Consider the following 13,733-nt stretch of genomic DNA (forward strand, 5'->3'; position numbering starts at 1 on the left):
TGGCAATAATAAAAGAATGGCGTCAGGAAGAAGGATAAGCATTTTCATAGAAAATTCAATAGTAGAAGATCAACAAAGTTAGCAATTCCTTTTCAGGTAAATGCTTTAGCATTTACCTGAAACTTCTGGGACGCACCCCTCATATTGTTTATTTATGATAAATGTAATATTTATAAATATGTATTTTATCAACTACAATTTTTTATTTATAACATGTATTATTTGTTTATAATATAAGGAATGAATATTAATAATAAAAAGGGGGAATTAACTACAATCTTTATTTATAATAGAATTTTCACTCATATACAGTACTGTAATATTTTCTTTATTCACAATATACAATTATGTTCCTAACAAAAATTATTACAATATTATTGCCACTTAGTTTAGTAAGGTCCTTGCAGATTTCACTAATTTCTTTTTTATATTAGTCATTATTTTATTTTAGAAGTGAACTTTTTTTCCCACTTAACAGTTTCGATGGCCCTAATTGAGAACCACTGAACTAGAACATCCTAGATTTAAGCAAAAAAACGTATTATACAATAGCATCGTACTATACACTACCAAATTAAAATAATACTTAACAGTAACATATCATCTACATGCATGCCAAAATCAATTAATTACATGTTATGTTCAGAACCTAATTGAAAGAAACCAATAAATAGGGAGAGGCAGGAACAAGTACTATGCAACACAAATTAATACATATTACATGCATTGTCATATGATCTCGTAATTCTAATAACAGCAAGATCCAAACCCATCAGCTCAAAATACAGCAGCAAATACGAGTGACTATTGAGAGGCCAAAGTAACATTTCAACTTGCTTCTGAGAGACTGCCCAGGAGCAGCCACCTGAAGTTGGCCTTTCCTGCTCAGATTCGCAAGTTGGGGAGGAGAGAAAGAGCAGACCATCGCTAAACTGGAAGAAACGTCTAGAAATTTGGAAACTTGGAGAAATGGTTTATAAGGTATGTTCGTGTCAGGCGCTACCTGGGATAACGGTTTGTGAGAGAGTAAACACCGCTGTACTCAGAAGTCAGTGGAAATGAGTAAGTTACTCAAAAATAGTGTGTCCCACTTAACAGTTTCTAAGGCTCCCATTGAGAACCACTGAACTAGATCATCCTACATTTAAGCAAAAAAAGTATTATACAATAGCATCGTACTATACAATACCAAACTAAAATAATACTTAACAGTAACATATCATAGGTATACATGCCAAAATCAATTCATTACATGTAAAGTTCAGAACATAACTGAAGGAAATTAATACATATTACACGCATTTTCATATGATCGCGTAATTCTAATAACACCAAGATCCAAACCCATCAGCTCAAAATACCACAGCGAAGACGAGTGACTATCAAAAGACCAAAGTAACATTTCAACTTGCTTCTGAGAGACTGCCCAGGGGCAGCCACCTGAAGTTGGCCTTTCCTGCTCAGATTCGCAAGTTGGGGAGGAGAGAAAGAGCAGACCATCGCTAAACTGGAAGAAACGTCTAGAAATTTGGAAACTTGGAGAAATGGTTTATAAAGTATGTTCGTGTCAGATGGCACCTGGGATAACGGTTTGTGAGAGAGTGAGCACCGCTGAAACATTTAGAACAAATGTACTGAGAAGTCAGTGGAAATCAATAAAAACAGTTACTTAAAGTAAGCTGAGGCTAAGAAGAGCAATGATGTCTGCTCTGCTTATTCCACTATCCACATCAGCTTGGATTGAGCCATGATTGCCAGTTGGCCACATGCTTCCATATCTTCAGACCTGTTAATATTAAGAAACAGAGATTGATGTGCATAGGGAACCCATGTGGAAATGCACAGCTTGCAAACATGGGTCGATATTGTGGAGTGAACTTGAAGAATACGTCACACCCTTTGCCTGAATGCAGATCCAAATTCATTTTGCTCTTTTTGTGTGTGAGAGAAAGACCTTGCAGAGATAACAGCATTGCTATCCACACTTCGAGCCCAATTAATGAGATTGCAAACAGAATAAGACATCTTACATAACACAATTTGTTAAGAAACCTTGTTACGTAATAAGTGTATTTCGATAATATCAGTGTAAATACGCCATAATAACTCTTAAAGAAAACTACGATAGCAGTGGGAAAAGCATCATTTTGTCTGTATCTCATATTGTGCTCATCCTTCACGAGTTTTCAGGCATTGTGTTAACTCGAAGAAGCAATGCTTCACTTATAGGGAGGACTTTTGCTACTTATTCTCAGAAAGTACCGCCACAAAGACGGCACCATTTGAAAAATGTTATGGAATAAGATATTCTGTTATCCACATACTGTCCCTATTAGACTTTAGCATTAGCATTAGTAGAGGCATATGATGCAAGAAAGCAAGCTTATTCAGCATCAGCAAACGAAAAAAAAAAAAAAAAAAACATGCCACCACCATTTCACAACTCCGTTTGTTCGAAATACCTGTCCAGCTGAGCCTTAAATTTGTTTAGGCTATCAACTTCAACAACAAGTGATGGAAGTCTGTTCAACCAACTACCCGCTGGCTAAAGGCAAATTTCCGCACATCTATCCGACATCTGTCTTTCCTCAATTTGAATTTATGCCCTCTCAGGTGATTATTCCGAGCAAGAGGAAGAATCCCATCAGCATTGAGCATGCTCAAACCATTCAAGGCTTTATACACCTCTATCAGATCACCTTGCCGGTGCCTAGTCTCCAGAATCTGTAATTTGCAAAATTTAAGCCTTTCTTCTTAAGAGCAACCCTTTGTTCCATTCACTAATCTTGTTGCCCTTCTCTGTACTCATTCCAGCAGCTCTACATCCTTCTTGAAATGAGGCCTCCAGACCTGTATACAGACAGTACTCAAGGTGTGGCGATCATTGCCTTATACAAGGGAATAATCACCTCCTTATCCCTGCTAGAAAAATTCCTGTATATCATTGACAAGGCACCATGAGCTACTCTTGCAGCTCATCTGCACTGCTCAGAGAACTTCATATCTGCCTGCACAAATACCCCAGGTCCTTTTCATTCTCTACCACTGTCAGTGTAGTACCGCAGATTTGATACTTTGCTCTGGGGTTATTGTTTCCCATATGTAGTACTTTACATTTGTCAATGTTAAACTTCATTTGCCACCTCTCAGCCCATCTGCTCAACCTTTCCAGATCCTTTCGCAGCAGCATAGCATCAGTAGTGTCCTTAACTACCCTGCCAACCTTTGTATCGTCTGCAAACTTGGACATTGAGCTTGATATACCATCATCAATATCATTTATAAATAGAGAAAACAACAACGGACCCAACACTGAACCCTGAGGAACTCCACTAATAACATTAGTTCACGTTGAGCAGTGTCCATTGATTACCACTCTCTCTCTCCTGCCACTCAACCATCCCTTTATCCATAGCAACAATTTGCCTCCAATGCCACACGGCTCCAATTTGTGCAGCAGTCTTTCATGTGCAACAGTTTCAAAAAACTTTCTAAGATCAAAATATATAATATCAAAGTTATTCCCTGCATCCAGTTCTTTTGTGACTACATCATAGTATCAAATCAAATTGGTCAGGCAAGACCTGCCCTTAACAAAACCATGCTGTGTCTGAGCTATAACTGAATTCTTGTCTAGATGATCGTGGAGTGCTCCTTTAACAAGGCCTCCATTAATTTTCCTGGAACAGAAGTAAAACTAACAGGTCTATAATTACTTGTGTCAGCCTTTGATCCTCATCGTGAATTGGGGTTTCATTTGCACATCTCCAGTCTATGGGTATTAGCATTAGCATTAGCATTAGTAGAGGCATTTGATGCAAGTAAGCAAGCTTATGGAGCATCAGCCAAAAAAAAAAAAAAACAAAAACCCACTACCACTTCACCCCTCTGTTCGTTCAAAATACCTGTCCAGCTGAGCCTTAAACTTATTTAGGCTATCAACCTCCACCACAAGGGATGGCAGTCTGTTCCACCAACCAACAACCCTCTGGCTAAAGGCAAATTTCCGCACGTCTATCCGACATCTGTCTTTCCTCAATTTGAATTTATGCCCTCTCAGGTGATTTTTCTGAGCTAGAGGAAGAATCCCATCAGCATTGAGCATGCTTAAACCATTCAAGGCTTTATACACCTCTATCAGATCACCTCGCTGGTGCCTAGTCTCCAGACACTGTAATTTGCAAAACTTAAGCCTTTCTTCGTAAGAGCACCCCTTTGTTCCATTCACTAATCTTGTTGCCCTTCTCTGTACTCGTTCCAGCAGCTCTACATCCTTCTTGAAATGAGGCCTCCAGACCTGTATACAGTACTCTAGGTGTGGCCTGACCATTGCCTTATACAATGGAATAATCACCTCCTTATCCCTGCTGGAAAAATTCCTGTATATCATTGACAATACTCCATGAGCTACTCTTGCAGCCCGTCTGCACTGCTCAGAGAACTTCATATCTGCCTGCACAATAACCCCCAAGTCCCTTTCATTCTCTACCACTGTCAGTGTAGTACCACAGAGTTGATACGTTGCTCTGGGGTTGCTGTTTCCCATGTGTAGTACTTTACATTTGTCAATGTTAAACTTCATTTGCCACCTCTCAGCCCATCTGCTCAACCTTTCCAGATCCTGTTGCAGCAGCATAGTGTCAGTAGTGTCCTTGACAACCCTGCCAACCTTTGTATCATCTGCAAACGTGGACATTAAGCTTGATATACCATCATCAATATCATTTATAAATACAGAAAACAATAATGGACCCAACACTGAGCCCTGAGGGACTCCACTAATAACATTAGTCCACGATGAGCAGTGTCCATTGATTACCACTCTCTGTCTTCTCCCCCTCAACCACCCCTTTATCCATAGCAGCAATTTGCCTCCAATGTCACACTGCTCCAATTTGTGTAGCAGTCTTCCATGTGCAACAGTATCAAAAGCCTTTCTAAGATCCAAGTATATAATATCAAAGTTATTCCCTGCATCCAGTTCTTTTGTGACTGCATCATAGTATCCAATCAAGTTGGTCAGGCAAGACTTCCCCTTAACAAAACCATGCTGTGTCTGAGCTATAACTGAAGTCTTGTCTAAATGATCCTGCAGTGCTTCTTTAACCAGTGCCTCCATTAATTTTCCTGGAACAGAAGTTAAGCTCACAGGTCTATAATTACTTGTGTCAGCCTTTGATCCTCCTTTGTGAATTGGGGTCACATTTGCACATTTCCAGTGTATGGGTACCTCCCCTGAGTCCAAGGAAGCTCTCATAATTATGGCTAAGGGTTTGCTTACTTCCTTTGCTGCCTCCTTCAATATAACTGGATAGATCCCATCCACCCCGGGTGCCTTTCTTGTGTTTATCTTCAACAGTTTCTCCTCCACTTTACTCCCAGTTATTTCAAGATTCTGTAGCTTACTGCTAGAGTTGAATACACCTCTCGCATTCCCCTTGCTGTATAACTCCTCATGTGTGAATGTCGATGCAAAATATTCATTTAGTTTGTGAGCTACCTGAGCAGGATCATCAACAGTTGACCCATCAATATCAAGTGGACCAATCTGATTCATGCCCTTCCTTCTAGAGTTTACATAAGTAAAGAACTCTTTGCTGTTTTTCTTTGCATCCCTTGCCAAGGATTTCTCGTAATCTGCCTTCGCCTGCCTAACCTCCTTTGTAACTTGGTTGCATATCAACTTGTATCTATCATAGGCTTCTGTGTCATGTGTTAATTTGTAAGTATCCCATGCATTTTTCTTCTCTGCCAGGGTACCTCCCCTGAGTCCAAAGAAGCTCTCATAATTATGGCAAGGGGTTTGCTTACTTCATTTGCTGCCTCCTTTAATATAACTGGATAGATCCCATCCACCCCGGGTGCCCTTTTTATGTTTATCCTCAACAATTTCTCCTCCACTTTCCTCTCAGTTATTACAAAATCATCTAGCTCACTACCAATGTTTACTTCACCTACGACATTCCCCTTCCTGAATAACTCCTCGTGTGAATGTAGATGCAAAATATTCATTTAGATTGTTAGCCATCTGAGCAGGATCCTCAATTGTTGAACCATCAATATCCAGTGGACCAATCTGATTCATCCATTTCCTTCTTGAGTTTAAATAGGTACAGAACTCTTTTCTGTTTTTCTTTGCATCCTTTGCCAGGATTTCTCATAATCTGCCTTTGCCTGCCTAATCTCGTTTTTGTGACTTGATTACAGACCAACTTATATCTATCATAGGCTTCCATGTCACCCATTAATTTGTATGTATCCCATGCATTTTTCTTCTCTGCCATATGTCTTATTAGTTCATCTGACAACCATTTATGCCTGAACCTTGAACAATATTTCTTGGTTGGTATGTAAAGCCTGGTAGCTTCCAAGATAAGTTCCTTGAATGCTTCCCATTTTGAATTTGCTGTTGGTAACATCATCAGTTGGTCCCACTGTACAGAATTTAAGTACTGTCTCAGACCACCATAGTTGCCTTTACGAAAGCAAAATCCCTTCCCTTTACCTCTGATGGCAGTTACCTCCTTGAGTAAATCCCACTTCAGCACACTGTGATCACTGCCACCTAGTGGTTCCTTTATCTGCAGATTCTTAATGCATGAAGAATCACTACTGATAATCAGATCAAGAGTATTGTTCCCTCTAGTTGCCTCCCGAACATGCTGGTGTAGAAAACAATCATCCAATAAATCCACAAAAGCCTTGCTAGTGTACGAGTGACCAACCCACAAATTGCAGTCAATATCTGGGAAATTAAAATCCCCCATTATAAGACACTCTGATTTACTGGCCCACTCTATTTCCCTGTACTGTTTCTTATTATACTCATCAGAGTCATTAGGCCTATAGCACACTCCTACTCTCAATTTTGATTTCCCTATGCATATGTCACACCAAACTGACTGGACACTGCCCTGTCCATCGATGTCGACTGGCTTCATTTCCTTGGATTTTATGTGTTTCTTAACTAATAGCATAACCCCTCCTCCCCTCCTGTCCTGTCTATCCTTTCTATACACATTGTATTCCCCAAATTCCAGTTCTGCATTCCTTATATCTGTGTGACACCACATCTCTGATATCCCAACAATATCTGCCTTTGATGTTTTGAGCAATACTTAAAATTCATCAAATTTATTTACCAAACTCCTAGCATTGGTGTACATGCAAGTATACATGCACCTGTTCTTATTCTTAGTTGCCCTAACACAACCCATGTGTTTACTTGTTCCGCGATGACTCCCAGCAGTCTCTGAAATATCCCGCATCTTGTTTTTCAGGCTGCTGCTCATTTCAATAGAAGCAGTGCAAGAATCACTTCCACCTCTGCCAGTGGCTACTGTTAATCTATTAGTCCTTGGATCCCCCCCAACTAGCAGTTTTCCGACACACCTAACATTGACTCGACAGCATCAGCAAATATTCTTGCACCCTTTCTTTTTAAGTATCCCATCCCTGTAGAAGCAGTCTCTCCTGTTAACAAGTACAGACCAGGCTGAAAACAATTCTACCCCTTGAGCCTTGCACAATCTTTCCAGGGCCGAATTGATCGACAAGGCTCTCATCATATACTCCCTCCTATCGTGTCTGGGCAGAATAGCAGACACAATTGCAGACTTAGGAAGCAAAAAAAAAAGGTTTAGGAAAGTGACAGTAGGAGAGAAAGAATAAATGCCGTCGAAAGATTCAGATGCACTTTAGACTCAATCACTGAACTAACTAACCATTCCTAAATCTCCCAAATAAGCAATACTTTCCCATCAGAGACGACTGTTTTTACCCTTTCGTGGTAACGAGGACCCCATAAGGACCCAAGATGGCACTTCAGGACTATTTGGCCCTTCTTCAATAGATATTCTGGTGCAGCAAACATGTCAACCCACTTGTGAAGTTAATCACATGATACGAGAGATGCCAAAAGGTACGTGATAATATTTAACTAAAGAGTTTAAGATTCTATATCTATATAACATCAGTGTACAAACACCACAGATAACTCTTAAACAAAACTACAATACAATAGTAGTGTGAAAGGCTTCATTTTTTCCTTATCTCATATTGTGCTCAACCTTTACGAGTTTTCAGGTATTGCACTATCTCGAATAAACTGGGTCCTTATGTGTGATTAACTTCACAACCGGGTTGTCATGTTTGCAATACCAGGGTACCTGCCCAACCTCCACTGAAAAGTCAACTAGTTTTGAAACGGTGCCACCTGGGTGGTGGAACTCCCAGAGAATAAGTAGCAGTAGTGTTGTATTAGTGAATACCACGTGCTTAATCAATGTAGTGCAATACCTGAAAATTCATTGAGAACAATAAGCACAATATCAGATACAGACAAAATGATGCCTTTCGCACTAATATCATAGTTTATCGCACTACTATCATCCTCAACTGACTCTAAGGACGCTCTCATAATTATGGCTAAGGGTTTCCTTACTTCCCTTGCTTCATTATAATTGGATAGATTCCATTTGCCCCAGGTCCTTTTTTTATGTTTAATTTCAACAATTTCCCCTCCACTTTGTTCTCTATTATTACAAAATCCCTTAGCTCCAGAAATTTCATAAATTTCTGGCATCGCCTCCTTGAATAAATCCTCATGTGTGAATGAAGAGGCAAAATACCCATTCAGTTTATCAGCTACTTGAGCAGGATCATCAATAATCGAGCCATCTATATTAATTGGACCAATCTGATTTATCCTTGTCCTTCTAGAGTTTACATAAATAAAGAACTCTTTGGTGTTTTTCTTTGCATCCTTTGTCAAAGATTCCTTGTGAACTGCATTCACCTGCCTTACCTCCTTTGTTGCGGTTATTTGGTTTTTAGGAGCATTGGCAACTAATGCCATATTGCTCCGGGAATATGCGGCAATTATTCCCTGACCTTTCCGCATCCTCCTTATTTGGTAACCTCTTTGTGACTTGATTACAGAATTCGTCCTTGAAGTTGTCACAGACATTCTCTCAGATGTGCCAGACAAGCTGTACTTGCTACCTAGGAGCCTAAAACCCTGATGGAACTGATATCTGTGTGACCCTCAAGTCAAGTGGACACAATTTCGGTGCAGTCCGGATGGTCTGTGCCAGCCAAATCCTCTGCTTGCACCTTAGCGACAGTGGGACTGTAGTAATCTTCGGTATAACCTCTATGCACAAATACACAGTGGGTGACCACCCAGGTGTGAACCAACATAAGCAGAGGTCAAGGTGTGGCACCCACACCACATAGATATATGCCGCCACTATGTGTTACCAGGCAGTACTATGTGGTAGATGACTCTCGTCGACCGGTGCAATACCACCACTTTCCTTATTGGAGGCTTGAAGTGGTGGAACCCATGTTTAGTCTCCAAAGCTAAGTTCCAGTCAACACTTCCCCATCTCTTCCATCATGCAGTATGACTGATGACTTTTCAGGTTTTGATGGACATCATGGTGAGATCCAATCTTCCTTACAATTCGATGGTACAGCTCTAAAACGGTGTTTGCAGACCAGCCACTACTTAATACACTGGACCGAACCTAATGGTAACTCTTAGGAGGCTTCTGGATCAGCTAGCGTTGCAGTGTATAATCTTGCTATTCTACTATGCCAAATAGTGATTGGAGGGAGTCCGAGTAGTGTGTATGTGAGGGGGCATTGTCAAGGATCTGGGCATATTCTTACCATGTGTACGTCATATCCAAAAATTTCATTACTTCAAACAACATGTCCCATCCACTTTTTCTTACCATTGAATTCACCACAAATTGTCCAACTAATAGTGTAAGCTTATCTGTGAAAAGATCTAAACCTCCCAAACACTTCCAAGTTAATTTCACAAATATACGTGGTCAAAATTCTAACCTCAACGATGTTTGTTTCCATTTGCAGTCTGCCAAACCCCACGTACGTTTTCTGACAGAAGCTTAGTTATCAGCTGATTCAACTACTGCTCATTTCAGTTGCCCAAATTATATGCTGTATGACTACTTTCACCTCAAAGGTGATGCTTATGCATATGACCATTCTAATATTCCCTGTCAGAGATTTGGTAATTTGGAATCTCCTCTTTTCGATCTTCTCTGGCTTAAAATCTCTCTACCTCGTGTCAAATTCATCTGGAGTTCTTTGACTTCCTCTCTTTGCAACTTGACTTTCTCCAGTCCAACTTTCCTAACAGTGAGGTAATTTTCCTTGGTGATTTTAGTGTTCACAACTCCAGCTGGCTTCCGTTTTCTAATCACACTGACCCAGCTGGTCGAGATGCTGACAGTTTTGCAATTACCAATGACCTTGCACAGATGGTTCATTTACGTACAAGAATAACGGACAATCCTAATCATACAGCCAACATGCTTTATCTTTTTCTCACAAACAACCCTTCTAAGTACACAGCCAAAGTGAGAGGTCCTTTAGGCATTTCAGATCACAACTTGGTGACTGTCATCTCCAATGCAGCCTTTATCTCATGGCTATTCCCACCCTCGTGTTGTTTGGCATTACAAGAATGCAAAATGGGATTACTTGCAAGACTTCTTTTCATTGGTCGGATTACTGTTTCAAAACTTCTGATATCGACGTTCGCTCAGATCGTGTCAGTGAAATTATTCTTTCAGGAATGGAATCCTTTATCCCACACTCCACATTAAAATCTCTTCCTCTATCTAAACCTTGGTTTTCCAATAAATGTGCTAAGGCTATTCAAGAGAAAAACACTGCATATTGTAATTGGCTAGTTTCTAATTCTTCAGTATCATTTTCTGCCTACACCAAAGCTCGCAACGATTGTAAAGCAGTTTTTAATTGGTCCAAACTAGAGTTTGAACAGGCTAAGAGTAGAAAATTTGCTTCTTGCCCTAATGGTAGCTGAGCTATTTTGGTTTTTTTTTTTTAGGAGCATAAGCAACTAAGGCCATATTGCTACTGGATATGCGGTGGTCATTCCCTGACCTTTCCGCATCATCCGTATCTGGTGGTAGCTGAGCATTCTGGTCTCTTGCCAAAGCTATTGGCTGCAACTTTTGCCCATCCCTGCTCCCACCTCTGTCCAAACCACGTGGTTCTGTTGTCGCTCCAGCCAAGGATACAGCTGACCTGCCAGCATCCCATTTTTCTACCAACTCACATATTAATGATCTTTGTAAAACACCTCCCTCCATTGCCAACACACTCCATTCAATGCTTCCTGTGATCTTCCATCAAAGGGATGTCAAAAGGATTTTGAAGAATCTTGATGCTCCAGGTCCCGATGGTATTTCTCCACTTGTTCTCAAAAGCCGTGCTCCTGAACTTACTCCTGTTCTTTGCCACCTTTTTTTTTCACTTTCTTATTCCAAAGGTGTTTTTCCTTCACCTTGGAAATTTGCTCATATCCAGCCAGTTCCTAAAAAGAGTGACAAATCCTTCCCATCCAATTATTGTCCCATTGGGATTACTTCTACTCTTTCTAAAGTAATGGAGAAATCAATCAAATGCTAACTCTTAAACTACATGGAAACCTTCCGTCTGATCAACAATCGCCAGTATGGATTCTGTCAGTATCGATCCACTGGTGATATTCTGGCTTATGTTACCCATTTATGGACTAACTCAACAGAAAGGTTCGGTGAAACCCAAGTAGTTGCGCTTGACATCTCAAAGGCTTTCGATCGTATTTGGCATAAAGGTCTTTTAACAAGCATCCATCTTATGGTTTGCCAACTGTTTTTTTGAACTTGGTTATCCAGTTTTATCTCTGACCGCTCACTGAGGGTGATGGTAGATGGCTCTCTGTCTTCTAACTTCTCCACTAATGCCAGTAACCCAAAGTTTCAGTTCTTTCCCCCACTCTCTTCCTCTTGTATATTAATGACCTTCTTCAATAGACTGGAAATCCTATCCAGTTTTGGAGATGATAGCACATTGCATTCCACTTTCCATTTTGAGAAACCTTGTCCTGCTCAATCAGCTTCAACTTCTCGAAAATCTGCTAACAATTCCTTAATTGCGGATCTCCAGGTAAATCTCCAGTGGGGCATAGACAACTTAACTGATTTCAATCCTTCTAAAACTCTGTATTATATCTCGCAAAAAAGGATTCTTCTGCTCCTATGCTTATCTTTGTTGACACTCCGATTTTTAGGCAAAATGATATATCTCTTTTGATATATTACCCTGACTGCTAATCTCTCTTGGCACAAGCACATTACAAATATTGCTTCCTTTGCATCTAAAAACTTTGTTTTCTCTTTCGCTCTCTGCATTACTTTTCTTCCAATCAGCTGTTCACTCTGTATAAATCGCAATTCTACCCTGCCATGAAATATTGTTCCCACAACTGGGGTGGTGCCCCCAAAACCTCTCTCAGGCTTCTTGATTCCATTCAGAAGAGGGCAGTTAGGTTAATTAATGATTCACCTCTAAGAGAGTCTCTCCACTCTCTGTCTCATAGACATTGTTTCTGCTGCACGCGTTTTCTACAGATACTTCCATGGGCACTGTTCTTCTGAATTGGCTTCTATAATTCCCACTCTCTCTTTCAAAACAGTCCGAACACGTGCCGCCACCAGCCAACGTCCATTTACTGTCCAACTTGCAGAACCGATTTTTCATCTTCCTCATTTATTCATTCACCTGCCGTTTTCTGGAACAACCTTCCTCCATACGTATTTCCTGAAAATTAGTCTACAGAAGTTCATGTCTAATGTCAACAAATATCTTCCTTCGTCTTCTCAACCTCCAACCAAAGCACGGTACTGAGTACTATGTGTTGTAATACCTCTCGTGTTTGTGGTTTACGTTAAAAAAAAAAAAAAAAACCTCCTTTGTGACTTGATTACAGACTAGCTATTAGAAGTTAGGAATTAAACTAACTTCTAATCTCTCTTAGCATTAGCACGCCGCAAATATTGGTTTCTCTGTATCCAAAAAAACTTTCTTTTTGCCCTCAGCAGTAATTTTCTTCAGAAATAACTGCTCACTTGCTACAAATCCATCACACAAAGGAATATTATTATCCCCACATCTGGAGTTCTGGACTCCGTTAAAAAGGGTGTCACATTAATTAATGAACCTAACAGTGTCCTGAATTTGCATCTGTAATTTCCTCACTCTCTTTAAAAGCAGTCCAAATGCATGCCTCAACTATTCAGCATCCATTCACAGTCCAAGTGCAAACTCATAGAACCAACTTTTCCTCGCTTATCCCTTCTACTTCTGTCTTTTGGAGCAACCTTCCACCACATGTATTTCCTGAAAATTACAACCTACAGAAATTGAAGTGTAATGGTGATAAATATCTTACCTGCTCAACCTACAACCCATCCATGTTATTAAGTGGTAGATGTTATTATACCTTTTGTGTTTGGGGTTTTCTTTAAAAAAAAACATTCAAACATCTCTCCTCATCCACCCTTCTCAAAACTTCCTATTTCTTACTTTATTACCCCATGTTATCTGTTCTGCCATTATCTATCTCCATATCTCAAAAGCTACTATCTTCCATCCTCAGTGCTCATGTCTTCTCTATAAAGTATCACATTCCATACCATAGTACTAATTTTTTGCTCAAACCAATTCCTAAACAATGAGATAAAATGCTTCTCAAGAGTTTTTTTCCCATTAATATTCTTATATTTGCTGCTCTTTGCTTTTTCTCTTTTCCCCCTGGTTTTTCAGTATTTCACTTGCACTTCTCTTTTTCCATGTCATTTTTCCTCGTCTTCTTAGTGTGCATTTTCACCACAAACTTATCAAGTAACTAA

At 39.9% G+C, this 13,733-nt stretch overlaps 1 long non-coding RNA gene across 1 annotated transcript in view; it reads right to left on the reverse strand.

Annotated features, from left to right (window-relative positions):
- Nucleotides 1–385: 385 nt before the first annotated feature.
- The window catches only part of LOC150081183 (uncharacterized), a 60,429-nt gene continuing 47,081 nt past the window's right edge, over nucleotides 386–13,733 (reverse strand). The window contains exon 3 of the long non-coding RNA XR_016547262.1: nucleotides 386–518. This is a non-coding gene — a long non-coding RNA (uncharacterized LOC150081183). The remainder of the gene's footprint in view (nucleotides 519–13,733) is intronic.

This window comes from Mastigoproctus giganteus, chromosome 8 (genome assembly GCF_048544385.1).
Source record: "Mastigoproctus giganteus isolate SK-2022 chromosome 8, ASM4854438v1, whole genome shotgun sequence".
NCBI classification, from domain to species: domain Eukaryota; kingdom Metazoa; phylum Arthropoda; class Arachnida; order Uropygi; family Thelyphonidae; genus Mastigoproctus; species Mastigoproctus giganteus.